This window comes from Hipposideros armiger, unplaced genomic scaffold (genome assembly GCF_001890085.2).
Source record: "Hipposideros armiger isolate ML-2016 unplaced genomic scaffold, ASM189008v1 scaffold_87, whole genome shotgun sequence".
In the NCBI taxonomy this organism is placed as follows: domain Eukaryota; kingdom Metazoa; phylum Chordata; class Mammalia; order Chiroptera; family Hipposideridae; genus Hipposideros; species Hipposideros armiger.
In genome coordinates, this window is record NW_017731437.1 from 3514477 (window position 1) to 3524970 (window position 10494).

At 50.2% G+C, this 10494-nt stretch overlaps 1 protein-coding gene across 2 annotated transcripts in view; it reads right to left on the reverse strand.

Annotated features, from left to right (window-relative positions):
* The window catches only part of RBFOX3 (RNA binding fox-1 homolog 3), a 315974-nt gene that overhangs the window by 101117 nt on the left and 204363 nt on the right, over positions 1 to 10494 (reverse strand). The window contains exon 3 of one of the 2 annotated variants that reach the window (XM_019644310.1): positions 10004 to 10041. The exons of the other annotated variant lie outside the window; for it this stretch is intronic. The gene's annotated coding sequence lies outside the window, so the exon portion shown is untranslated. The remainder of the gene's footprint in view (positions 1 to 10003; positions 10042 to 10494) is intronic. 2 annotated transcript variants of the gene reach the window in all.

The window sequence follows — 10494 nt, forward strand, 5'->3', positions numbered from 1 at the left end:
AGAGCTGCAGGGTGGTGGGTGCCTGCTGCCCGCCCCAGGCCCCTGGATGTCCTACTCCCGGTCCTGGCAGAGACGGGTGAGCAGCCACACCTCGTGGACACAGCGTCCAGGGCTGGGACCTGGTCACATTTCCTCTGGGTGTGCCCAGAGAGCCCCGTGGAGCCGGGCCTCGGGTCAGAAAGCTCACGGGGACCACAGCGCCCACCGCAGACGGCCTCAAGCCCCGTCCTCTCTTTCCTCGGCATCCAGCCAGCTCACACAGCCTTGCCAGTTCGCTCGGATGTGCTATCTCCGCCCTGGGCAGACGGACAGCTCCTGGAGGTCAGCTCGGCCATGCCTGTTGTAGCCCCATAAATGTCGGCCAGGGGGGTGGATAGAGAACGCCAAGGCTACAGAGCATGGCTGGGCTGCCCTTGTGGAGAGAAGCAGCACTTTCCTCCAGGGTCTGGGGTTCTGCTGACCAATGAGCACAGGCCTGGAGGGTTTGAGGTCCAGTGGTGAACACACCACACCTCTGGAGTGTGGGTGGGAGGTCTGTTCTTCTAAGCATTTTCACTGCTCACCCTTTCTTGCATGCTGCTCTATGCCCGCAGGGACCATGGATAAGCTACATGTCTCCTGGCATCCTCTAAACTCTGGGGTGGCCATGCCATCACCTTCTCTAGAAAGATTGGCTCTGGTGGCAATGCGGTGTGAGCAGGGCCTGTGTTGAGCTGAGCTCTAGGGCGTCTGCTGTAAAAATCCATGCCTGGGTGCACACACGTGGCAACGCGGAAGCCCACACACACAGCTGCATGCATGCACATGCACAAACGCACAGGTCCCTCCCTGCACACACGCACACGCACGCCCACATCTACATGCCAGCCCTGCCCCATACACGTACCAATGTGGCACACACATCAGAGTGAACCCCAGTTGGCAAGCCACTTGCACACAAGCCCCGGAGGTCTTCAATTGGTCAGCAGCAGGGGGATGTCTCAGGTCCCCGGCATAGAGACGTGGCCCTGCACCTGGGCCAGGCAGTGACATCTGCCACTAATTCAGTCCACGGCCCTCCAGGCTGGTGGTGTGAGGCGTGGAGAGGATGCAGCGTCCTCCGGTCAGAACGCCAGCAGTTATGAATAAATAATATGGAGGGAGAAAGAACAGGGCCAGGGCTGGGAGCAGCTCCCCCACCGAGCGGGGCCGGGGAGGGATTCTAAGGGCTGCCGTGACTCCTGACTCGACTGCCGACACATCCCAAGCTCAGCTGCTCTGCGGCAGCGCCCCTCCAGCTCGGCAATAAAGCAAACCACACTTTCAATAATTCAGCAGCAGGAGAAGGGCTGAGGAAGGGAAAACCCACCTCAGCACTGAGAGACAGCAGAGGAGTAAGAGAAAGGTGGGCGGGCGAGGGTGGAGGGGAGCCAGGGGTGAATCCAGCCTCGTTCACACCTGGCTGGCTCTCCATTTCTGTCCCGATTTAAAGAGTCTTTGCAGGTTCTTCTTCCCCAGCAGTGACAGACGTTGGCCACTGAGCGCTGCCTCCACCCAGAGCCTAAGAAGTCACCTGGAAACCCCTCTGCAGACTCCAGGGATGACAGGGAATTCAGGCAGCCCATCCATCACCGGCTGGAAAGTCTTCCTTCGGGCAGCCCCTGACACCCGCCTCCAGGACTGCGTTCATTGATCTTAGCTGATCTGAGGCCGCGTGGAGCAAGCCACCTATCTCTTCTGCAGAGCCAGCCCCCGAATCCTGCAGGACACACCATCTGGCTGCCCAAACTGTCCTCCTCTGGGCAAACAGCTCTCATCTCATCATGGATGTCCCAAGAAACATCCCCATGACACGGAGCGGGCGCCTCCAAAGTCAACCCAGCATTCCAGAGTGCTCCGACCGGCTTCTACCTTCCACAGTCTGGGAACGCACCTCTGCTCATCTGATCCGAATAAAACTGGCTTTTGAGGGCAGACACTTACTTTCAGGGTGACTATACCTCCAGCTCACCTGGGACACTTCTGGTTTACACCGTAATAGCAACAGCCCCCCCAGTTTGCATGATCCATTATTTGGTCACTATTATGGACAGAATGTGTCCCTCCGCCCAATTCATATGTTGATGCCCTGACCCCGATGTGAAGGTATTTGGAGCTGGGGCCTTTGAGAGGTGATTAGGGTGACGTGGGGTCAGAAGGGTGGGGCCCTCACCTTGGGGTCAGTGCCCTTGTGGGGGTCACAGGAAACCTTGCTTCCTGCTTCTGCTTCCTGCCACATGAGGACACAAGGAGAAAACAGTCACCTGCGGCCCGGAAGGGCCCTCACCAGAACCCAGAGCGCCGACACCTGAGCTTAGACGTCCCGCCTCCGGCCTCCAGAGCTGTGAGCGATACTTGTCTGCTGTATATAAGCCACCCAGGCTGCGGTATTCCGTTACAACCGCTTGAGCAGATGAAGAGCCACCCTAATTACACTGACCTTACCATCAATTAAAACGCCTAAGTGAGCAGATACCTAACACTGTAACACTGCTGCTTTTGGCCATCAATAGGGATAAACCCCGCCCCCTCTGTGGACCCTCCCCGTGAGGTCCGCAGGCCATGGGCCCTTCTGTCAGCCTCACTGAAAGGTCTTCAGGATCAAAAGGTACCAGGTGTGCGGGCAGCCAGGTGTGCATGTCTGTCTCCCCTTCCCTCCACCAGAGGCAGTTGTCTGGGGGAGACCGGACAGTGTCTCCTTCCCAGCCGCTCGCACCGCCTTTACCATCACAGGTTCTGTCCATTTGGATCGTGTCAAGGCCTCGCTCTCACTTCCTGCCCCAGCCCCTGCCTGTGGGCTCTCGGTGCTCCCTGCAGCACGGGCCGTGTGCAAAGCTATGCAACCAGGGACGGTGGGGCAGCTGTGAAGTTTGCGAGAGAGATGTGTGTCTTGCTCTCTGCACCGTGACCCGCCTCCCGCTCCCCGAAACCGGATGATAAATTACTCTGCCCAAGCGGAACATGCCAGGACAAGCCTCTTCTCCAACTGTAATTAATACCCCGGGGAAAACACAGACCGGGGGTTTTATACTTTCGCACAAACACACACACAGAGACTCTTTCTGCTGTCCTCTAATCCACGCTCAGGAGTTTCATGTCCTGCTTCTCTTACAGGGAGCACGAAACACTCTCGGTGGGATACATCCCAAAAGCCAAGGGAAGTACAGGGACCCTTTCAGTCCCTGTGGTGCAGAACTCACAGCTTGGGAGCTGGTTTTCTGGCAAGCAGCACACATGGCTGGTGCAATGGAGCTTTGTCCTTTGCAGAAATGGCCATGGGTTTGGGTGAACCATTTGTGGTCAACATTTTTGGGCCTCTCTCCCCACCCTTTCACCCCAACTATGACAGCCTAAGTGATGCACTAGTCCAAACACATGTGTGCACAGAGTGCTCCTGACATGATAGTCCTTAAAAAGCTATATAATGAATGGGGCTTTGCAGTCCCATAAGGCTTGACAGCCAACCACCCTGACAATGCGAATGCTTTCTCCAAGGATGGGAGAGCCCTAATGGGCCAGGAAGGGTCGAGTTCCTGCTTTCCATGCTGGTCAGTTAGCGCTTTTGGTGTAGCAGGTGGACACATGGAGGGGAAGGGCTCAGAAATCTACGCTCTCTTACTGGGAGCATCAACTTTGTCCAAGGGAAATTCTCAGCATGAAAAGAAGCCTGGACAGACAGGGCTGCAGTCCTGCCGTAGCCACGTGAAGCGCGAATCTGGGCAAATCAATTACCCATCTTCAGCCTCAGTTTCCCTATCTGTAAGATGAACGCTGCTGTGAGGGTCAAAATGGGAGAATGTGTCGAATGTGCTGACAGCTGTCTGAGGCCCCCATGAGCCAGAATGTTCTGCACAGATAAAGGGTTAAGGTGCAGCTCCGGCCGTGCCCAGCCCGGGAAGGCCTGTGGGGACCGTGACTCCCCGTGACGAGCCTTAGCCTCCTCTCTGGCAGTCACTCTTGTTGAGGGCAATGAGGATGCTGCCCCCATAAACGGCGAGACAGTTGAAACTGCTGGGGTCTCTGAGTTCCCTTCTCTCCACCACTGGGGGCTTTCTGACCTCTCCCACCACTGAGGTGTTGAGAAGCTTAGAGGTGTTATTTCCCCTTCCTCCTCATTTTTTACAATCAAAATTTCCCTGAGAAGAGATTCTGTGAAGAGCCCTTGGTAATGATCTTCCAAGAAAGAGCTAAGCTCCCCCTACTGCGGATTCCTCTTAATTTGGGGGTGGGGGGTGGGGAAGGGTGGTGTGCTTAACAAAGAAATCGAGGGTGTTTGTCTCTGCGCTTGGACTGCGCGTTCCCAGGCCCACGGGCACCTCGACAAGTGCTGTGGGCGCTCTCCTCCCACCCTTGCTTGGGGCTTTGAGCCAGGATGGTTTCCAGACACTGGACACCAGCCAATGAGGGAAAGTGATCCCTGAGAGACAGGGAAGCAATGGGGGGGGGGCAGAGCTTCCTGTCTGGAGAGTTTTCAGGCCAAGGTGCAGGAACCCCAGGTAGAGCCCGGTGTGCTCCCTGAGCTGAAGAGACATGGCTGACCGTCTGGAGAGACCAAGGGGGCTGGAGGTGCAAGACAGAGAGGTGGAGAGGCCAACCTGGACAGAGGGAGCCCTGAAAACTGCAGAGGGTCCCCACTGAGTATTTAGCCAGTGTCGGTCAGCACAGGCATTTGAGCAAATGCCCTGAAAGGATTAGAGGGCTCAGCACTCACACGGGGCAGGGGCTAGTGCGTGTCCCCACCAACCAGACCAGGACGCCTCCCGGCTCATGGAGCAACTGGTGGAGTTCTCAGAGGGTCCTTCCTTAGTAGCGGGATCATTAGATGCAGACGAAACATGGCTCAGGCCCATCTAACAAATCTTAAAAAGATCTGAGGATCAAACGGTTTTCAAGCAACTTAACTGTACCCCAGAACAAAGCCCAAGCACAATTATAGGAATAAAAGTATCCAGCACCCAACAAGGTAAAATGTGCAATGTCCAGCAGCCAAAGACATGCAAGAAGCAGGAAAACATAACCAAAAATGAGGAGGGAATCAATCATTTGAAACTGACCCAGAACTGACATACGTGTTACAATTTGCAGACAAGGTCATTAAAACAATTATAACCATATCCCACATGTTCCAAAAGTTAAGTGGAGACAAGTAAGTTATAAAAAAATATGCAAACTGAACTTGTAGAGATAAAAACTACAATGTCTGAGGTGAAAAAATACACTGGATGGGATTTATGGCAGATTCAACATTGTAGAAGAAAATATTGATGAACTTAAGTATACAAATGGATTCTTTACAAGAAAAAACAATTTAACAAGTTGAACATCAATGCGCCGTGGAACAACTTCACGCAGCCTAATGTACATGTAATTGGGGGTCCCTGAAAGGGGTGGGGGGACAGGAGGAATATCTGAAGAAATAATGGATAAAGCGTCTCCAAATTTGATGAAAACTACAAACTCAGAGATCCAAGAAGCTCAACAAACCCAAGAAACATGAAGAAAATGACACCTTCAAAAACCATAATCAAATTGCTCAAAACCAGTAACAAAGAGGAAATATTAGAAGCAACCAGAGAAAAGGGGGCACATTCTGTACAGAGGGACAAAAATAAGAATGATGAAAATAAGAATAAGACTCTGAGATCATGCAAAGCCAGCAGACCCTAAAGCAACACATTTAAAGTACTGAAAAAACCCCCACATCTGTCAACCTAGAATTCTATGCCCAGCAAAAACATCTCTCTAAACAATGCTGACGTAAAGACTATTTCAGACATATCAAAGCTGAAAGACGTGATCACCAGATTTGCACTAAGAGAAATATCACAGGGAGTCCTTCAGGCAGAAGGGAATATTTCTAGCTGGAAATACGGATCCATATAAAGGCATGAAGACCACCAGAAATGGTGACTAGGTGGATAAACATACGACTTAAATCTCTGTGAAGTATAACTGTATAAGGTTTATAACATATGTATACGTGAAATGCATGACAACACTGGCACGAAGGTCGGGAGGGGAGAAATGGAACTATACCATCAACCAGGGCTTACACCTCGTGTGAAGGAGATGACTATCACTTGAAGGCAGACTGTAATTAGTTAAAGATACACACCATTAACTCTAAAGCAACCATCAAAATAACAAAACAAATAGCTATAGCTAATAAGTCAAGGATGAAGACAAAATGGAATAATAATAAAATGGAATAATAATAATAATAATAAATGGAATAATAATAAAACTCAGTCCAAAAGAAAGCAAAAAAGGAAAAAACAAAAAAAAAACCCTCAGATTGGGTTAAACCTAACCTATATTGGGTTAAACTTTGAAAATCAACCAATGTAATTCAACAAGTTAACAAACTAAAAAAAAATCTGATTATTTCAACAGACACAGGACAAGAATTGAACAAAATTCTACATCCTTCCTAATAAAAAGTGATAAAACTAGCAATAGAAGGGAACTAGGAATAGAAGGGAATCTACGAAAAATCCATGGCCACCATCACACTTGACGGTGAACTTACTTGAACGAACCCAAGCCCTTTAAGATCAGGAACAAGACAAGAGTGTCTGCTCTCACCATTTCTAGTCAGTGTTGTACTGCAGGTTCCAGCCAGTGGAACCAGGCAAGAAAAAATAAAATAAAAGACATCCAGATTGGAAAGGAGGAAGTAAAACTATCTTTATTCACAGACAACATGATCATCTATGTAGAAAATCTGATGGAATCTATTGAAAAGCTATTAGAACTAGTAGGTGAGTTTAGTAAGTATGCAGGATACGAGATCACTATACAAAAATTTTCAAAATTTCTATACACTAGCAACAATCAGAAGTTTAAATAAAAATGCCATTTAAAATACGAAATACTTAGGGATAAAACTGATGAAAGACATGCAAGATCCGTACACTGAAAACTTGAAACCATTAATGAAAGAAATTAAATAAATCTTAAATGGAGAGGCATACCTTGCTTATGAGCCAGAAAACTCACTGTAGTTAAGATGTCAAGGATCCCCCAAATTGGTCTATATATTCAATGGAATCTCGGTCAATATCCCAGCAGGCATTTTTGAAAATTCACATGGTGATTCTAAAATTCATATGGAAACTAAGGGGCCTAGGATAGCAAACACAACTTTGAAAAAGAAGAACAAAGCTGGAGGTCTAACATTACTTGATTTCAAGACATTATAAAACTATGGTAATCAGAACAGTGTGATATGGCATCAAGACAGACAAACAGATCAATGGGACCAAGTCCAGAAATGGACCCACACACACGACAACTGTTTTTTAACAAGGCTGAGAAGGCGATTCAACGGGGGAAAGGATAATCTTCTCAATAAGGAATACTGAAATTATAGGACATTCATATGCATAAAAATGAACTTCAATTCATACCTCGCACCTCATACAAAAATGAACTCAAGAAAAATCACAGACCTAAATGTAAAACCTAAAACCTATGAAACAGAAAAAGTACAGGAGTCCACATTCACCTGGGGATGCCTTTGGTCACTTGGTTGACAATAAGATTTCTTAGATACTAACATCAAAAGTATGATCCACAAAAAACAAATAGATAAACTGAACTGTATTAAAATTAAAAACTTCTGCTCTTCCAAAGACACCTCAGGAGAATGAAAAGAGAGACCAATTAGGGGAACACGCCTGCAAAGCGTGTATCTGATAAATGACTCGTATCCAGTATACATAAAGAACTCTCGAACTCAACAATAAGCAAACAAACAACCCGGTAGAAATATAGCAAAGATTTGAACAGCCACTTCATCAAGGGAGATGGATGGATAGCAAACAACCACACGAAACAATGTTCAACATCATTAGTCTTTAGGGAAATGCAAATTAAAACCACAGTGAGATACCAGCACATACCAATTAGAATGGCTAAAGCGGTAAAGACGACAGCACCAGGCGTCGGCGCGGATGCGCTGTAATTCTCCCTCACGGCCCGTGGGAACGTGCAATGGTACAACCACTTTGGAAAACAACCTGGCACTTACTTAAAGAGTTAAACATACACTTACCGTAGGATCCAGCCATTTCACAACGAGGTATTTACCCAGGAGGGAAGGGAGCGTGCCACACACAGGCTTGGTCGTGAACGTTTCGAAGCTTTATTCTTAAGAGCTCCAAAATGGAAACCACCCAAATGTCCCTTCAAGGAGTGACTACGCACACGGACTCTGGGGCACTCACAGCATGGGATACAAGTCAGCAGTGAGAGGGACAAACAGCGGACACACCACAGCAGACAGAAGGAGCCACACAGACAGAAAGAGTACCTGCGCAGGACTCTATTTATATAAAACTTCTGGGAATAAAATGATTCCATAGTGTCAGGGCGCAGATCAGAGCTCGCTGGGGACAAGGGGGTGGGGAAGGGCAGGAGGAGAGTCCAGGAGCACAGAAAACTTGTGGGGCGATGGACCTGGCAGTAGGAAGCCCCCGGGGGTAAGCACATGCCGAAACGGGCCAGACTGCACCCTCGAAACGCGCGTAGTTGGCTGTATGTGCACTAGACCTTGAGGAAGCTGTTTACAGAAACCACCGTACAAAGATCTGAGCCAGCCCATCGCCAAGTTATTCCTTAGAGCACAGGTGGCCCCTTTATCCTACAAACACACTCACCTGAGGGCTCGTCTGGTGGCTCGTCTATAAATGAGACTCAGTTTACAAAGCGCGCGTCACCAGGCTGTGTGTGAAGCAGGCCACCTTGTAGTTAAAAATACTTGGGCGAGAGAGTGACACTAATTCCGCCCACACTTTCTCTGCCTCCTCCTCAGACAGCCTCATCAAACACTGACAAGACGGCCACTCCCTGGGGACTGTGTCATGTGTCGCCCATCGTGGGCGCCCACAGCCACCTGAGGAGGACCCATGAGCTCCGCCCCACGTCCCTGTTCCGATGGAAAGCCAGCAAGTGGGGCCTGAGTGTCCTCTTCACACAGCCCGGCACGGCCCTGCAGTGACCAGCTGCCAGGATGGAAGCCCCGGCCAGGTCAAGCTTGACTTGACAAAGCCCTCTGAGCCCAGGGTGGGCTTGGGACAAAAACAATACAAAAGACATCACCACATGAAATTCCCAGTGTTTGGCTCAGGAAGACGCAGACCCTTCACTCTCCGACCCGCTCTCCGCTCCCCGCACCCCGCTCTCCGCACCCCGCACCCCGCTCTCCGCACCCCGCACCGGGCAGCCTTACTTTCCATCTCTGATCTGTGCAAATCGCTTTGCCGTCCTGTGCACACGCAGCCTACAACCCAGGAGCCCGTGAGGAGAAGCCCGCCGGGGGCCCGAGCTACAAACACATCGTGAACCTGCGTTTTCTAATTTTGTTCACAACAAATACACATTACTTTTATAATAAGTTTTTTCCCCAAAATAAAACTCTGCAAGTGAATCTATGAAAGAGATCAGCTGAGGAAGGGTGATGGAGGGTTGGCGGCAAGGAACACACAGACCGAGGTGTCCTGTCCTCCACCCCCGTGAGAGTCAGCGCTGGGGAAATGAGCCCATTTCCACAGTCCCGCCCTGAGGAGCCCAGGCCACCGAGGGGAGGCCGCAGTGCCGGCCGCCCTTGGGCCTTGCAGTCGGGGAAGCGTGCCTGTGCAACGGAACACCTGGGCTGCGTGCGGACAGTAGGGCAAAGGGCGGCCTGGGGGCGGATGAGGGAAGGGGCCAGGAAGGGACCACACTGCTTCTCTGGCCACAAACACCCTTCTGTCCCCTCATCGCCCTCCAGGCTCCTCGGGCCCCGGGGCCCCCGGGCCTGCCTTCCCAGTTCATTCTGGGCCGGCCCGCCGGGCAACGAGAGACGCCACAGCTCCCTCTTTGGCCCCTCCCCCCAGGGAACGGGACCCCCAGGGACCCCACATTCATTGCCAGCAGCTCCTAACACATTCAACATGCCCACATCTGTCAACAACTACTTAGGAAAAGAAGAAAGCCTTTGTACCTTTTATTAAGCCAATTTTCCCCGAGGCACTGTGGACTCTGGAAGAAAAGAGAGAGCGAAAAGAGTTACAAAGTGGTTACGCCACCAGGGATCTGGGGTCTGGGAAGTCACAGGGTCAGGGGAGCGGGGGCTGCACACGTGTGTCTGAACCCCTAATCCTGCCCTTTTCTTATAGGGCATTTGGAGATGAGAAAGGATGGTGGTGTGCGTGTGTGTGTGATGTGCTTCTTCTGGACTTAATTTTTCCTTATTTATTTTACTAATGTTTCATAATTTTATGTGTACATATCTGGCACACCTTTCCCATTGCGGTAAAATACACATACCGAAGTTTACCATTTTAACCATTTCAAGTGTCCAGTTCAGTGGCATTAAGTTCGTTCACACTGTTGTGCGGCCACGCCCCCTATCTGATCCTAGAACATTTTCATCACCCTAAAAGGAAACTGCATATTCACTCAGCAGTCACCCCCATCCCCTCTCCCCCACCC